Source organism: Mus caroli, chromosome 14 (assembly GCF_900094665.2).
Source record: "Mus caroli chromosome 14, CAROLI_EIJ_v1.1, whole genome shotgun sequence".
Lineage (NCBI taxonomy): Eukaryota > Metazoa > Chordata > Mammalia > Rodentia > Muridae > Mus > Mus caroli.
In genome coordinates this window covers 67,962,946-67,980,705 of record NC_034583.1, presented here as the reverse complement: position 1 = coordinate 67,980,705, position 17,760 = coordinate 67,962,946, and the positions used below count along the sequence as shown (strand labels likewise).

The 17,760-nt window shown below is 39.6% G+C and overlaps 1 protein-coding gene across 4 annotated transcripts in view; it reads right to left on the bottom strand.

Annotated features, from left to right (window-relative positions):
• Ccdc122 (coiled-coil domain containing 122) overlaps positions 1–17,760 on the bottom strand; it is a 64,885-nt gene that overhangs the window by 1,450 nt on the left and 45,675 nt on the right. The gene's annotated exons all lie outside the window — the stretch shown is intronic.

Sequence of the window (17,760 nt, the reverse complement as noted above, 5' to 3'; positions counted from 1 at the left end):
TAAGACCATGACCATTCGGAATGGTGAACAGCTGGTAAGACCATGCCCATTCAGAATGGTGAACAGCTGGTAAGACCATGACCATTCAGAATGGTAAACAGCTGGTAAGACCATGACCATTCGGAATGGTGAACAGCTGGTAAGACCATACCCATTCGGAATGGTGAACAGCTGGTAAGACCATGACCATTCAGAATGGTGAACAGCTGGTAAGACCATGCCCATTTGGAATAGTGACCAGTGGAGCGGTTCCTGCATCTCACTTCCATTTATGTCCAACAGTGCTGCTGGCCCACATCTCTCCCAGCTTTCTGCACCTCCTCTGGCTCTGAGGCCTTAGCAGTTCATGAGTTATCCACTGTCCTATTACACTCAGTTGAATTTAATTGCTCTAATGTTTGTCTTATCACTAGTTAAGAGAAATGGTTCTGTTTTCTATATCCAGCTTAAAAGATCTAAGACAGTGGTTCTCACCCTTCCTAATACTGGGACTGTTTAATACAGCTCCTCATGTTGTTGTGACCCTCAACCATAAAATTACTTCCATTGCTGCTACAGAACTGTAATTTTGCTACTGTTTGGATTGTAATGTAAATACATGTTTTCTGATGGTCTTAGGCAACCCCTGTGAAAGGGTCATTCAACCCCCAAAGCAGTAGCAACACAGAGGCTGAGTGCTGGTCTAAGAGATGATGTGGTCTGTTGTTTCCTTGCCATTAAGTAACTGAGAAAATTGCTTCGGAGCCAGACAATGACACACGGCAGGGTGAAGAAGCATTGAAATGGCAAGTGATGTGGTGTCATGATGTGGAGGCCAGAAGAAGGCAAATAAAACAAGGCATTTATCTGCAATTTTCTTCTGTTAACAACTGAATAGAATGCATTGTGTACTGCATTGTCATTACCCATTTATCAGTAAAAGGATATTTAGTTTTTTTCTACTTCCTAGCTAGTTATTGTGAATAGAGCAGCAGTGAACACGGCTGAGAACGTGTCTGTGAAGGAGGATGTGAGGCCTTGGAGCATGTGCCTAGGGTTAGAGCTAGGTCAGATGGTAGATCTACTGCTAGCTTTTCTGAGGCTTTTCCACGCTGACTTCTAGAGTGGCCACACCAGTGTGCGATCTCACCTGTGAGTCTCCTTTCCCACATCCTCACCGGCCTTACTGTGAGTTGTTTCCTTGATTTCAGCCATTCTGACTGGGGTAAGATGACATCTCAGAGCACTTTTAATTTGAATTTCCTTAATTGCTAAGGATACTGAGTACTTTAAAGACTATTCTTAACATATTTTATGTCTTCTTTTGTGAACTCTGTGTTCAGATCCATACCCTAATTGGACAATTGTTTTTTGTTTGTTTTTTAACCATTTTATTTGAGTTATTTGTATACTCTGATTAGCAATAATTTATTAGATATAGAGTTGGCAAGGATCCTCTCCTATTTTGTGTGTGAGAATGTGAAGACACCACACACTTCAGATACAAGGCTTGGAGGAAACAAACCGAAACTGACCTGGAAGCCTTCTCCCGGAGGCCTAGCTCTCATGGTGTCCAACCATGCCAAGAGAGGAAAGAAACTACAAGTCTTCCCCAGCTGTAAACTCTATGAACCGCAGCAGTGACCAGCATGATAAGACATAATCTATGGTGCAAAAGTAACACTCTTATCTCAGGGTAATCAGCAGCCACCTAACTGGACCCAATGCCCGCTCAATGCTTGGAGAGAATTCAGAGATTCACACCTGTCACTGTAAACCTGACCAACTACTTAGAGCTGGTGAGGTCATGAACCCAAGAGGACAACTTACTGATGCTACTTTCCTGAGCCCATGTAATTCCCATGCATTCTGAATATATATCTGTATCCACAGATAAGAATAGCTCTTATCCCTCAAAAAGCTTTATTTTGCAGCAAAATGAATATTTCTACATAACTGATAATCGTGTAGAGAACAATGGAATATGTGGTACCTATTCCCAGCAGATACATCTTAATACAACACCTACACCTAAGTTCAGAGGACAAAGCCACAGAGGGAGAAGAAAGACTATAAGAGCCAGAGGACCAGGGTGTGTGCTACAAAATAGTGTTCCCTATATATGACAGAGTCACGTTCATGAATTCTTAACAATATGGTCCCCTAAAGAAGAGCTACACAGTGAAAACAGAACATGACAATTCAGTATTGATAGGAGACATCTCATAAGGCCTCACTCCTAAAGGAAAAGCTATAGATAATTAATGATCACTAAGAGAGGGAGAATAGGCCTTCTCCAGGGACAAGCTCCCCCCATATGTTATCCAGTCCCAAGCAGTCATCCCTAAACAAACATATTAATAATTACAGAAGAGCTGGTCAAGAAATTGAGAGGGAGTGAGGGGTCCTGGGAGGGCTTAGAGTGGAGAGAGTATGGAAAGGATGTAACTATAGTACTCATGTACGCAGATCCTTTAAAAATAATAATAGCATAACCCCCCAATAATATAAAGTTAAAAACCAAACCAAAACAAAAAAGTTTCTATATTAGAACTGACTATACAAAGAACACCTATCTTATTTGTCAAAGGCAGAGGAAGTGTCAGTGAATGACGTTCTGAGTGAATGTATCTTGTTGAAATGGGTATAGCCCTGTCATGGACACCAGTTCTCCATATGGCCAGCCTGAAGAGGGGTACTAAATAGTGTTTGACTGCTTATGAACAACTGACTAGAGTGTTCAAAGACTAACAACTGCTGCTTTCCCCTCCTGAATGTTCATAGCCAGAGACTGCTCGGCCACATAGAACCCCCCACCAAGACTAGCTAACCCCTTTTCCTGTATCTAGGAAACATATGGAGGACCTGATTATGGTAATAGGAGGTACCCTTCATTGGAAGTAGCAGACTCCCCAACTTCATCCTGGCTATACTGCGCATGTGCTGATGTCCCTAGTCAGGATTTCACAATGCAAACCACATGGGTCAATACTCAAGAAATAGGTTGTGGAAGTTAAACAATTCACATATAATCCAGACAAATTACTTTTAGCATATTCCTAGAACTACACAAACATGAGCACTATCTGTTTGAAAACATTTTCATTATCCTCCTGAGAACACAAGTAACCACTAACAATTTATCCCATTCTCCTACCCCATTCTTTGCACTAGGCAACCACTAATCTAATTTTCCTTTTATATATTTGCATATTTTCAACATTTCATATAATTAGAATCATGCAAGAGGTTTTCTCTGTGACTGGCTTTTATCACCTAGCATAATATATTTAGGGGTCAGCTCTGATGTAGACGCTATCAGTACTTCATCTTTTTTATTGCCAAACAATATTCCATTGTATGAGGAATCACATTTTACTTTGATTCACCGTCCAACTGTTGGTGAGCATTTGAGTTGCTTCCCATTTTTAGTTATCATCATCATACTGTTATGAATATCCATGTATAGGCCTTGATGTGTATATATGTTTTTACCTTTCTTGGCCATAAACAGAGGTATAGAATTCATAAGTCCTGCTTAACCCTCTGAAGACTTATCTTCCAGAATGCCGGCAGCATCTTATATTCCTACTCGTAATATATGAGGGTTCCTACTTCTATATACCCTCAAAATATTTATTACTATTTGCCATTTTTGTTAACAGCCATCCTTATGTATCTGAGGTGATATCTCATAATCAAACATTTATTATTACATTTATTTCGTGGTAGTGGTGGTGGTGGTGGTGGTATGTGGGTGTGTGGGTGTCTGTGTGTGTAATTGTCATGGAGCATGTGTGTGAAAGTCAGGAGAAATTGTGAAAGTTGGTTCTCACCTTCCACCATGTGGATTCTGAGAAATAAGCTTGACAGCAAATGCCTTTACTTACTGAGTTTCCTCACCAACCCAATGTTTATCGTAAATAAAGCAATACAATTATGTAATAATAGGGCCGAGATAGACACCTACTATATATACACACACACACATATATTATGCATAGTTATAAACATATATAATCTCATATAATTATATTATATATGTATAAACACACAGGTGAATACTGCAACAAGTCAGAATGTGGCAGCTTAAGTAAATTCAAAGTATCAAGTTGTCAAATAATCAATTTGCCCAGTATGTGACAATGACTGACTTGCCATGTCTATGTCTAATAGCTGAAGAGAGCTTTGGGGAACAAGGATTCTCAAGACTGTCCCCAGTCTCTCTTTCTTTGTACTTCTCAGTTTTCCTCCTAGGACTCAGACTGGGCCAGGTGCTCACTCTCCCCAGCTTCTGTCTCTTTCTCAGTCCCGCTAGTAGTGCCCAGGAGTTCTTTCCTGTGCTTACAGACTGGAGATTTCTGATAGTAAATCAATACTGTAGACTATTTCATCTTCATAGAAAATATTTTTAAACACACAAAGTAAAATAGAATGACCAAGGGAAGCAATCATGTTGAAATATTACTATGCATCACAGAAGAACTGGAATGGCAATATAAACATTTCATAATACTGATATAATGTTAGTTGTCAACTAACATTTCAAATAAACTATAATGAATTATATAATATATACATATATTCAATTCTTGTTAATTTTGCAATTCAGATAATGCATGCTACTTAGCAAACCAGGTTCATTAATATGTTAGCAAAACAAAACTGACTTCATATGGATTAAAAATAGATTAATATAGATCCTGACCAGGTAAACAGGGACCTCACTGGAGATCTTTACCTCTCCTTCTGGCTCCTCCAAACCCCAAACCCCAGTCTCATCTACAGCTATGCAGCAGACGAACCAGTGGTGGTTGCCTTCCCTCACCCCTGCCCCCTCTCCAAGAGATCACGCAGCTTTTCCACTCCTAACATCTCTCCACATGTACTGCTTTATCTCAGACCCCAACACCATCAGTCATGTCCTGGGACCCAATAGACTATTCAACCAGGGAAGTAGATAGGCTGACTGGAGATCTTCATCTCTCTCCCTTTGCTCCTCCAAATCCAATGCTCAGTGCCACTCCTAACTCTGCCACAGAAAACCTGCTGCAGTCCCCCTTCCTCCCCTGGCCCATTTCCTGTGGGTCAGATTTCCCCTATTAACCTCCTTACCCCACCCATTGCCTTATCCCTGACTTCAACTCTAACAGAAGGCCCTGGGAACCCACAGGCCACTCTCACAAGTGAAGGAAGTAGGCCAACTGAAGATCTTCACCTCTCCCTCCATTCTTCCAAGTCCAATTCCTTGGTCTCATCCACAACACTGTAGAAGACCTTTTGCTGTAGCCTTTCCTCACTCTCTGCCCCATTCCCAGGGAACCAAGCAGATTCTGGTAGAACACCCCACTTCCTCCTTCCCCTCTCTAGCCCAACTCTATTCTTTTTTTTTTTTTTTTTTTTTGGACAGGATTTCTCTGTGTAGCTCTGGCTGTCCTAGAACTCACTTTGTAGACAGGCTGGCCTCAAACTCAGAAATCCGACTACCTCTGCCTCCCAAATGAGTGCTGGGATTAAAGGCATGCGCCACCACGCCCGGCTTCCCAACTCTATTCTTAAATTCAGTTTCTATTACCTAGAAACACATTTTGGATGGAACCTTCATTGGCCACACCTAACAGATCTCTAGACGAATTGCCTACCAGGCAAAACACAGCCAACAAACTCTCCTAAGAACCAGAGAGGAACAATGAACAAAACACTCACCCAACAAAAGCAAGACCTGACAACAGCACCTAGGATTACAATTTTCCTAATCCTACATGCCTAGATGCCAGCATAAACGCACAATCAATAAGACACTAATGTCTCCACGAGAGCCCAGCAAACCTATGACAGCAGCCTTTGAGTATTCCAACATAGCTGAAGCAAAGAGAAAGACTTTAGAATAGCCTTTATGAAGATGATAGAGGCCCTTAAAAAGTAAATGAATGCATTCTTTAAAGAAATCTAGGAAAATACAAACAAATAGTGGAAGGAAATGAATAAAACAGTTCAAGATCTGAAAGTGAGAATAAAATCAATCAAGAAAACCCAAACCAAGGGAAATCTGAAAATTAAAAACTTGTGTACTCGTACAAGCATGTCAGAGGCAAACCTCACGAAATGAATAAAAAGATAAAAGAGAGAATCTCAGACATTGAAGATGCTATAGACAAAAATAGATATTTTGGTCAAGGAAAATGTTAAATCTACAAACTGCCTAGCATAAAGCATCCAGGAAATCTGGGGCATTATGAAAAGAACAAATCTAAGAATAATAGGAATAGAGGAAGAAGAAACCCAGATCAAAGGCCCAGAAAAAAGCTTTAATAAAACCATAGAAAAAATTTCCCCAGCCTAAAGAAAAAATGTCTGCCAAAGTACAACACGCATACAAAATACCAGATGGAATGGACCAGAAAAGAAAATCTCCTCTACACATAATAATCAAAACAATAAATGTATAGAACAACAAATAAGAAATGCTTCAAGGGAAAAAGAGCAAATAACATATAAAGGCAGACCTATGAGACTAAAACTGGACTTCTTAGTGGAGACTCTCAGAGCCTGTAAAGGTGTGCTGAAGACTCTTAAAAGACCACAGACGCCATTCCAGACTATTATATCCAGCAAAAATTTCAATCACAAAGATGGAGAAAGTAAGACATTCTATGATAAACCAAAATGTATGCAGTATCTATCTACAAATCCCGAACTAAAGAAAGTGTTAGAAAGAAAACTCCAACCCAAAGAGGTTAACTACACCCAAGAAACCCAGAGAATAAATAATCTCAGACCAGCAAATCCAAAGAAGGGAAGCAAACACACACACACACACACACACACACACAAAACACATGCATACACACCACCACCACTACTACCCTGATCACCAACACCACCTTCATCACCACCACTACTACAAGTAACAACAAAATAACAGAAACCAACAAACTGTGCTCATTGATATCTCTCAACATTAACGGTCTCATTTCCTCAATAAAATGGCATAGACTGACAATGGAGGTGAAAATAAGCTCCCTCTGTCTGTTATATCCAAGAAACAAACATCCTTTAACATCAAGGACAGTCATTATCTAAGATATTCCAAACAGTGGACTTCAAAAGCAAGCCTGACATAATAGACCTCCAACAAAAACTAATCAGAAAAGATAGGAAAGGAAACTACAAGCTTATCAAAAAACCAAAACAAACAAGCAAACAAACAAAAACCAACCAAACAAACAACACCTACAAATAGGACATTTCAATTCCTGACATCTATGCACCAAACACAAGGGTACCAAAGTTCATAAAAGAAATATTACTACAACTTAAATCACATACTGACACTCACAAGACTGTTATTGGGAGACTTCATTTCCCTCCTCTTGACAACAGACAGGTAACCCAGAGAAAACTAAACAAAGAAATGCTGGAGTTAACTGATGTTGCAAATCAAATAACCTAACATATATTTACAGAATATTTCATCCAAACACAAAAGAATAGACCTTCTCCTCAGCACTTCATGTAACTTTCTCCAAAATTGATTACATACTCAAACTCAAAGCAAGTCTCAAAGCAAGTCTCAACAGATACAAGAAAATTGAAGCACAAAAAAACCACAGGACAGTTGAAAACAATCTAGAATAATAAAAGAACTGAAGGAAGTATCACTATCTCCAATATCAAGTTGTACTACAAAACTATAGTAATAAAAACATCCTGATATTGGCACAAAAACAGACAGTTTGATCACTAGTGTTGAAATGAAGACCTAGACAGAAATCCACACATGCATGGTTATCTGATTTTTTATAAAGAAGCCAGAAACACACACTGGAAAAAAGGGCAGCATCTTTGACGAATAGTGCTGTTATAACTAAATAGCTACATGCAGAAGAATCCAAATAGATCCATACTTATCACCAGACAAAACTTAACTCTAAATAGACCAAAGACCTCAACATAAAGGCAGACACACTGAACCAGATAGATGAGAGAGTTGGGAATAGCCTTGAACTTACTGGTATAGGAGACAACTTCCTGAACAGAACACTGATAGTGCAAGGACTGAGGTCAACAATTAACAAATGGAAGCTCTTGAAGCTGAGAAGCTGCACAGCAAAGGACAGTCTCATTAGGACAAAGATGTAGCCTGGAATATGGCAAAAGATTTATACATCTGATAGAGGGCTAATATCAGGATATAGAAAGAACTTAAAAGACTAGCTATTAAATCAAACAAACAAACGAAAAAAAACAATTAAAAATGGAGTACAGGGGGCTGGAGAGATGGCTCAGCAGGTAAGAGCACCGGACTGCTCTTCCAAAGGTCCTGAGTTCAAATCCCAGCAACCACATGGTGGCTCACAACCATCCGTAATGAGATCTGACTCCCTCTTCTGGTGTGTCTTAAGACAGCTACAGTGTACTTACATGTAATAAATAAATAAATATTTTAAAAAAATGGAGTACAGATCTAAACAGAGAATTCTCAAAAGAGAAAACTCAGTAGCTGAGAAGCCTTAAAGAAACACTCACAATCCTTAGTCCTCAGGGAAATGCAAATCGAAGCTACTTAGAGATTTCATCAAACACCAAAGTGACTAAACAATACAAGAAGCAGCAACTTATGCTGGGAAGGATGTAGAACAAGGGACGGGCTCATCCCTTGCTGGTGGGAATGCAAAGAGCCACTATGGAAATCAGTGTGGCAATTCCTCAGGTGGATGTGGATGAATCCGCCTCAAGATTCACTAGGCAACTCTTGGGCATCTACCCAAAGCACACTTCCTCCTGCTCCAATGTGCTCATTGCTGCTCTACTCATAATCGCTAGAAATTGCAAACAAAGTAAATGTCCCTCAACCGAAGAATGGGTAAAGAAAATATGGTCTATTTACATAATGGAGTATTATCCTGCTATTAAAAAGTGGCATCATGTAATTGCAGGTAAATGAAAAGAACTAGAAAAAATATTCCTGAGTGAAGTATCCCAGCCACAGAAATACTAATATGGCAGGTATGTGTTTACATGTGGATATTAGCTATTAAGTCCATGATAAGCAAGCTACAGTCTGTAGGATCACAGAGCTTAGGTGTAGAGTAAGGGACAAAATGGGTATACAGATCTTGTTAGGAAAGGATAATAGAATAGTTATGGAAGGATGGGGACTGAAGGGGAGGATCAATGAGAGGGGAAAGGGAGAGGTGGATGAAGGAGAGAATACAGGAAGAGTATTGCTTAGCTTGCTCAGCTAAAATTAAGGGACACTTAAGTGGTAATATGGAAACCTAATACAATTCCTGAAAAAAAGATATCTAAAGGCATTCTATATGAAACCAACGAATATAGATTAAATAATGAAACTATATCTAAAATAAGCTTTTCAATATATCGAATTTCTTTAAAACAGTGTAGATCTGTATAGTGGGCTTTCTGCTGCTGTGATAAAACACTCTGACCAAAGCAACCTGAAAGGAAAGAGTTTCTCTGGTTCATCTGTCCAGGCACAAGTCCATCAGGTAGGGCGGGCAGAGCAGGAGCTCAAGGCAGGAACTGAAGCTGAGGCTATGGAGGAATTCATTTCTTCAACTGAGGGTCCTGCTGCTTACTGCCTTGCTCCTCATGACTTTCTCAGCATGCTTTCTTTTACCTCCCAGAACCATCCACACAAGGATAGCACCGCCCACAGTGAGATAGACCCTCCTACATCAATCAGTGATCAAGAAAATGCCCCCACAGACTTGCCTACAGGTCAAGAACACTGAGGTGCATGTAATTGACTTGATTTTCATGCATGTATCAAATCTTGTGATAATGTGGCTTCTAGCAAAGTATTTTCCATAAAGGAGAAGCAGTGACTCACATAAATTACTCATCTCCTTGAAAGTTTGCTTTTTTTGTAATGATATGGAATACCTGACTCTAAGATGCTAACAATGTTAAATTTCTAAGCTTACAGACTGAAAAGGAGTTTTGGCCTAGGGGTGACTTCATGAAGGGCAGATTACCTAGTAAGCTTCTTAAAGTCCCTCCAGGTGGTATTATGACTGATAGCTGTAGTAAAATGAAAAGGATGGGAACAGAGAAAAAAATGGCAAGGTGTGAAGGAGAAGGCAGGAAGATGGGTTGAAGACAGGAAAGGCAGAGAGACTATGTAAGTGGAGAAATGCAGATGAGTAGGTGCAGGAAAGAGAGAACTAGCAAGATGTATATATTCTGATGAGACAAAAGCAAAACCACCATAGCTTAACAGTGTACAAACTGCAAATAACTATAACATACACAACAAGAAGGAATAACTAATTAACTCATTAGGTGGAGGCGGGTGTGTGTGTGTGTGTGTGTGTGTGTGTGTGTGTGTGTGTGTGTGTGTGAATGGTGGTGAGAGAGACAAAAACACCATAAAACCAAAACTTATAAACATAGATACAAAACAACCAAAAACAAATAACTTGCAATAGAAGACACTGGTCCCACTTTTTCACTCAGTGAAATATGAAATTCCTCCCTTTCCTAGTAATGCCATTTGTAGTACTTTTCACAGGAGATGGGATCAACTATTCCAATGAAGCCAGTGTGGCCTTCCAGATAGGCACTTCTGTAAATGTACATCTGGCTTTGGATCCTAAGGCAGGGCAGTCATGGTGACTACAGGTCTGGCATCCATTGCCCACTACCGGCTGAGGTGGGCATGTCAAGCTCTTTCTGGGAACAGTGGTAGGGAGAGGACAGTCCTTTTACAGCAGAAACTCATGGGTGGTGCAGCTTCTGTGGGCTGACTGCCAGCATGCACACACTTTCTAGGTTAGTTCAGAGATTATCAGAGTGCCCAGGGAGTGTCCCAAATTGCGGCTCCTGCTGCAGCTGCTGAGCTGCAGTATGTCAGCACTCACTCACTTCACTGTCATTAGGTCTTTAAGGATGAGTGGCGGGCATGGTGGCAGTTGCTAGTCTGAGCAGGATAGTGGTCTAGGTGTATCTGTTTCACTTATTATAACCATCCATTTGTTCAGAAGTGGTTTGACTATGTCCTGATACCTTCAATCAACTTCTAAGCAATTCAAGAAAAGTACTCCTTTACTCATCCACATGTTTTCCACTTCAAGTCTTTTGCAGGACCATTTCCTTACTGCATTAAAAATGTTATTTATCATTTTATGCAAATCAAAATGACCCTAAGATTCCATCTTATACCCATCAGAATGGCTAATATAAAAGGAAAAACAAACTCAAGAGATGACACATGTTGTTGAGGATGTGGAGCAAGAGGGAACACTCCTCCATTGCTGGTGGGTGTGCAAACTTATACCACTCTGGAAATCAATTTGGCAGTTTTTCAGAAAATTGGGAATAGGTCTACCTCAAGACCCAGCTATATCTATCACTCCTGAGCATATACCTAAAAGATGCTCCACCATCCCACAAGGACACTTGCTCCACTATGTTCAAAGCAGCTTTATTCATAATAGCCAGAAACTGGAAACAACACATATGTCCCTCAACTGAAGAACAGATAAAAAAATATATGGTTCTTTTACACAATGGAGTATTACTCAGCTATTAAAAACAAGGACATTAAAAAAAAAAGCTGGGTGTGGTGGCGCATGCCTTTAATCCCAGCACTCACTCGGGAGGCAGAGGCAGGCAGATTTCTGAGTTTGAGGCCAGCCAGGTCTACAAAGTGAGTTCCAGAACAGCCAGGGCTATACAGAGAAACCCTGTCTCTAAAAATAAACAAACAAACAAAACAAAAAACAAAACAAAACCAAGGACATTATGAATTCTGCAGGCAAATGAATGGAACTAGATAACATCATCCAGAATGAGATAACCTAGACCCAAAAGGACATGCATAGTATATACTCACTTCTAAGTGGATATTAGCCAAAAAGTACAGAATACCCATGCTAAACTCCACAGACCCAAAGAAGCTAAACAAGAAGGATGACCCAAGCAAGGATGCTTGAATCTCACTTAGAAGGGAGGATAAAATAGTCATAGGAGGCAGATGGAGAGAGGGAACTGGGTGGGAGAGGGGATGGGAAGGTGTGTGTGTGTGTGTGTGTGTGTGTGTGTGTGTGTGTGTTTAGGATCAAGTGTGGGGAGAGATAGAAGAGAGAGGCAAGGGCCAAGAGAATGAATGGAAGTGAGTGGCTGGCTGGAGTAAAAGTGTGGAGGTGGGGCAGGGGGAGGGCATCTTTAAGACATGCCAGAGACCTAGGATGTGGAAGATTCTCAGAAGTCTATGAAGTGACTTTAGCTAAGACTCCTAGCACTGGGGACATGGAACCAGAAGTGGCCACCTCTTGTAACCAGGCAGGATCCCCAGTGGAGGGATCAGGAACCAACCCACCAACAAAACTTTTGGCCCAAAATTTATCCTGTCTACAAGAAATGCAGGGACAAAGATGGAGCAGAGACTAATGGAACAGCTAACTAATAACTGGCCCAACTTAAGGCAAGTACCAATCCCTGATGCTATGAATGATACTCTGCTATGTTTGTAGACAGGTGCCTATCATAACTGTCCTCTGAGAGGCTTCATCTAGTAGCTGACTGAAACAGATGGAGAAACAGACAAACATTGGGGGGAGCTCACAGAATCGTACGGAAGAGTTGGGAGAAGAATTGAGGGACCCAGAGAAGATATGAACTCCATAAAAAGACCAAGAGAGTCAACTAACCTGGACCTTGGAGCTCTCAGAGACTGAACCACCAACCAAAGAGCTTACACGGGCTAGACCTAGGCACCCTCCAAATAAATGTACCAGACTTACAGCTCAGCCTTCATGTGGGTCCCAAACAACTGGAGCAGGGGCCTGTTTTGGATCCCATTCCTCTCATTGGGTTGCCTTGTCTGGCTTCAGTAGGAGAGGATGCATCTATCCCTGCAGACACTTGATGTTCCAGGGTTAGGTGACAGTCAGGGGAGGGCTCCACCCTCTCAGAGAGGAAGGGGAAGGGGATGTTGGGGGCAGGGACTGTGTAAGAGGGGGACTGGGAGGAGAGGGGCAGCGATGGAGATGTAAAATAAATAAATGAATGAATAGGGGAAAGAAGGTTACTTAGCATTTCTTAGTGAAAACACACTGGAAATGAGGTTTATCGGCTTGGCTTATTTGAAAATTTCATTATTTCACCTTTACTTAAGAAAGAGCATTTCATAAAATATATAATTCTTAGTCAATAGATTTTTTCATTTTAATACTTCCACATGCTTTCTGTTGTTTACTAGCCATCAGTGTTTTTGACTTTAAAAATCAATTATCATCATTCTTGTGTAGCTAATGGTTTTATGCCTGCTGTAAAGTCTATTCTTTATATTTAGTTTTAATAACTTTAATGACCTCAGATACTTTTTACTCTATCCTGTTTTGAATTTACTGAGTTTCTTAAATCTTCAAGATATACTTTATTTCATGATTAGATTCTTGGCCAATATTTCTTCAAATTTTTTTTAGGTCTCATTTTTATCTCTTTTTGTTTCTGGAACTAAAAGTATAGAGATGTCAAACTGTTTAATCTGGTCCCAAGGTCTCTGGGCTGTTTCAATTTCTTTATTTTTTCACTCCTCTTTCTCTCGGTGCTTTGACCAGTGACTTGAACTGTGTTCTAGATTGGAGAAAATCTGTGTTCTGTTGTGTCTAATCTATTAATTCCATTTTTCATTTCAGAAATTCCTCTTGTCCATTCTGATTTCTGTGTGGTTCTGTTACTTGATAGTTCTCTTCGCTCATCATACCCATCAGGACACTGACATTTTCCCTGTAGAATGCTTAATAGCAGTTCTCACTCTCTAGCAACTGCCAAGACAAGCAGAACTGTATTTTCAGCACGCACATATTCCTCTGCTACAAGAGGACCGTTTTCTCTTTCTTCACATCTACTACTATTTTATTATTAACAAATAGGAGTCACATGTTGCAAACTCTGAATTTTATTATTTTTTTCTGAAAGTATTGAGTTCTGCTCTAAATTCAATTAAACTATTGATGACCGTCTGAATGTGTAAGATTTTAATACTTAGTAGAGTATCTATTTCAGTTTTGTCCTGAGGTTTAGGTCTTTAGACCAGCTGTTGTCTTAGTTATCATTATGGTTGTTATAATTTGAATGTAAATGCCCTCACAGGTTCATTTTGAATATTTGTTTCCCAGCTCATGACATTGTTTTGAGAGACTGTAGGACATTTTGAGCATGGAAGCTACCTGGTTGGCACAGGGTAGTAATTGTGGCCCTTAGAGAGTTTCAGCCTGGTCATCCCTCCAGCAGGAGATCTCTGCATCCAGTGTGCAGGCAAGATGTGAGGAGTGCCAACTGCATGTTCCTAATGATATGAACTCGCTGTGTCTTCCCTGTCATAAAGGATGTATTAGTCAGGGTTCTCTGGAGTCACAGAGCTTGTGGAATGTCTCTCTACATTAAGTGAATGTATTGTAATGACATACAGTCTGTAGTCCAACTAACCCAACAACGGTCAGCTGTGAATGGGAAGTCCAAGGATCTAGTAGTTGCTCAGTCCCATGAGGCTAGTTGTTTTACCTGGTCTTCTGTAGAAGTTGGAATTCTGCAGAAGTAGGCGCCAACAGATGTGCTGGCAAGTAAGTGCAAACAAGCAAAGAAGAGTGAATTTCCTTCTACCTTGCCTGGGCCTAAGGTTTTCATGGCCACTATACCTCAAGATCTCCGTGTCAAGATCTGGGTCAGAAGCCTGTGTCTTCCAGCATCAAGATCTGGGTCACAGGTGTGCCCTCCATTCCTGGATTGTAGTTCATTCCAGATGTAGTCAAGCTGACAACCTGGAGTAGCCCTCACAAAGGACCATGCCCCCTGAACTGGGAGGCAAAGATAAACCCTTCCTCCTTTAAGTGGCTTCTTTCATGTATTTGGACACAGTGAGGTGAAAAACAGTTGTCTTTACTACTAGGGCTCCCCAGAAAACTTCTCTTAAGAGCAGATGCTGAAATCTCAGCTCAGCAACATTCTAACTTTGTTTCCAATTGAGGACCTTGGAATTTTACTCACATATGCAGCTCAAATTACAGATATAGCTTTGTAAGGAACTAATATTGAAAATGTGAGGTTCCTTGTAAGGCCAAATTTAGTATTGACCCAAATAACATCATAAGGAAGCAAGTTTATAAAACAGTATGAAATTATTTTAAATGTAGGACATTTTTTTCATAATTATTAAGAGAAAGTATATTACTAAAAACTTATTATTAAGAGAAAGTAGCAGAGCCTAGATCTAGTACTAATGCCTGGTGCAAAGGATTTTGTACTATGGTGTTTACTCCAACAGTTCTTTTAATAATGAAATTGGTTAAATGCTCATCAGTTGTGGTAGGGTGATAGAATCTAAGGTGTAGCAGCAATATTGCTGGCAGCTTTACAGCAATTAAAATATATATCGTATATAGTTTTTTGAAAATACTAGGAACCAAAAATCAATCCAATAGTAATAATAATAAATTAATAGTCAACATTTGTAATTTCTATTGATTAATAATTTTTTACCACATTATCTTGCCAGAGGCATCAGATTCCCCAGAGCTGCAAGCAACAAGCAGTTGAGAGGTGATGTGTATGCTGGGAACCACACTCAGGTCCTCCATAAAGAGAGTAAGAGCTTTAACCCCTGAACCATCTCCCCAGTCCTGCTTGGACAGCTCTTTTATCACCAATAAATACATATATGACCAATAAATAGTTTTGAACATGTTCAGTGTCTTTAGACATCATGGAAATGCAAATTAAAGCTACTCTGAGATTCCATCTCACCCTGGTCAAATCGTATCAAGAGAAGATACAACAGGAAACACTAGAGATGCTATGGGAAAGAGGAGCCCTTATTTATTGCTGGCAGAAATACAGCTTAGTATATCCACTATAAGGAACAGAGTGGATGCTTCTCAAAGTATTAAAAATAGAACTTCTATCATCCCTGGCCATATGCACAAGGGCTCATCCTATTGCAGAGATTTGTACAGCCATGTTTATCACTACTCTTTATCATAATGATAAAGAAACAGATGTCTAAGAACATATGAATGGATAGTGTAATGTGGCATATATATATGTATGTATATATATATATATATATATATACACTCACACAATGAAAGTTTATTAAGTTAAACAAGAAAAGTGAAATTATGACATTTACATACAAATATATAGAACTGGAAAATATTATCATTAAGTGATATAATCCAAGCTCCAAATGACAAATACCAGACTTTATCTCCCATATATAGATCCAAGCCTGTAACTGTTAATTATGTGTCTCAAGGTGAGGACAAATATAAAAGCCAGGAAATTAGAAAGGGGCCAAGAGGCTAGAGAAAAGAGCCTTTAATGGAGGCATGGGGAGACAAGAGAACAAAGTAAAGGGGATTACTGGGGTGAAAGTGCACAGTGGTGAAAGGGGTAGGAGATGAGGGAGGAAGAAGGAAGGATGGCCATCCAACATGAAATGCATGCACAAATCACACTGGAAACCTAAACTGTAAGGTAATTTGAAAACAAAATAAAATATTGTTTAAAAAGAAAATACAGGAAAAAATTGTTGAATTGAATGCTCATTTATTTGTTGCTGATTTTTGGTTGTTGTTTAGATATACATGCTTAAATAATTAATTAAGTATTTTCATGTCACATACTCATGGGTTTCCATTTGTTTAACATGTCCTTATCTTTTTCTCCCTATTTTTACGTATTACAAATATTTTAAAGAGCTGCTCATCTTCTCTATTGCTATGAAAGTAAAAGAACTTAACCAACGAGTTTATGAAGGTATTTCTGTCTTTTAAAATGTTTAACACAACTAAAATTATTCTTGTATTTCTTGAATGCTCTTAAGAGAGTATGCATAGGTATATGAGATGTGAATTCCACCTAGCACTCTGCACATAGTTAGCCAATGTTGTGTTTATTTGTGTGTGGAGGGGATGGGCATGGTGCAGTGTGGTGTGCCGTGATGCATATGTGTGGGCAAGTGCATGCCACAATGGCTCATGGGTAGAGGTCAGAGGATAACCTGCACTCAGGTTGTTGGGCCTGGCAGCAAGCACTCTCAGCTGCTGAGCCATCTCACTGGGAGTCCAGCTTACTTCACTTCTGCCATTCCTGCATGGGGACTGCTTCCACATCTCTTCTCGGTTTCATCAATTGCTTTTCTTTTCTTTTTGTTTTTTGTTTTTTGTTTGTTTGTTTGTTTGTTTTTTGAGACAGGGTTTCTCTGTAGAGCCCTGGCTGTCCTGAAACTCACTTTGTAGACCAGGCTGGCCTCGAACTCAGAAATCAGCCTGCCTCTGCCTCCCGAATGCTGAGATTAAAGGCGTGTGCCACCATGCCTGGCTTCATTAATTGCTTTTCTATTTTCATACCACTCATGTACTACCTTACTACTTATAACATTCTAATAAATTATTATACAAATAATATATAAAAGAATATTACAGAACAAAAATAAACAAAATGCCTACTCTAATTTGAATACCTACTAAACTATAAGATAAAATCAGTGTTTTATGTACTGAAAGTGCATAAAGGTAAAGACTTTTTAATCTTCAGATTATTTAGATGTTTTCATATCATGCCAAGTTAGTTACAAATAAGTTAAAATCAACATTTTATTTTCTAAATTGTGTTAAAGGTAAAAAATATTTTCCATACTTGGTCTCTGTCCATCCAAACCAGAATGACAAAAGTCTAGGGCGCGACCTGGCATGTTAGGAATGAGTTTCCCTTTTGTTTTCCTTGCTGCTTTATTTTGGTCTAGAGACA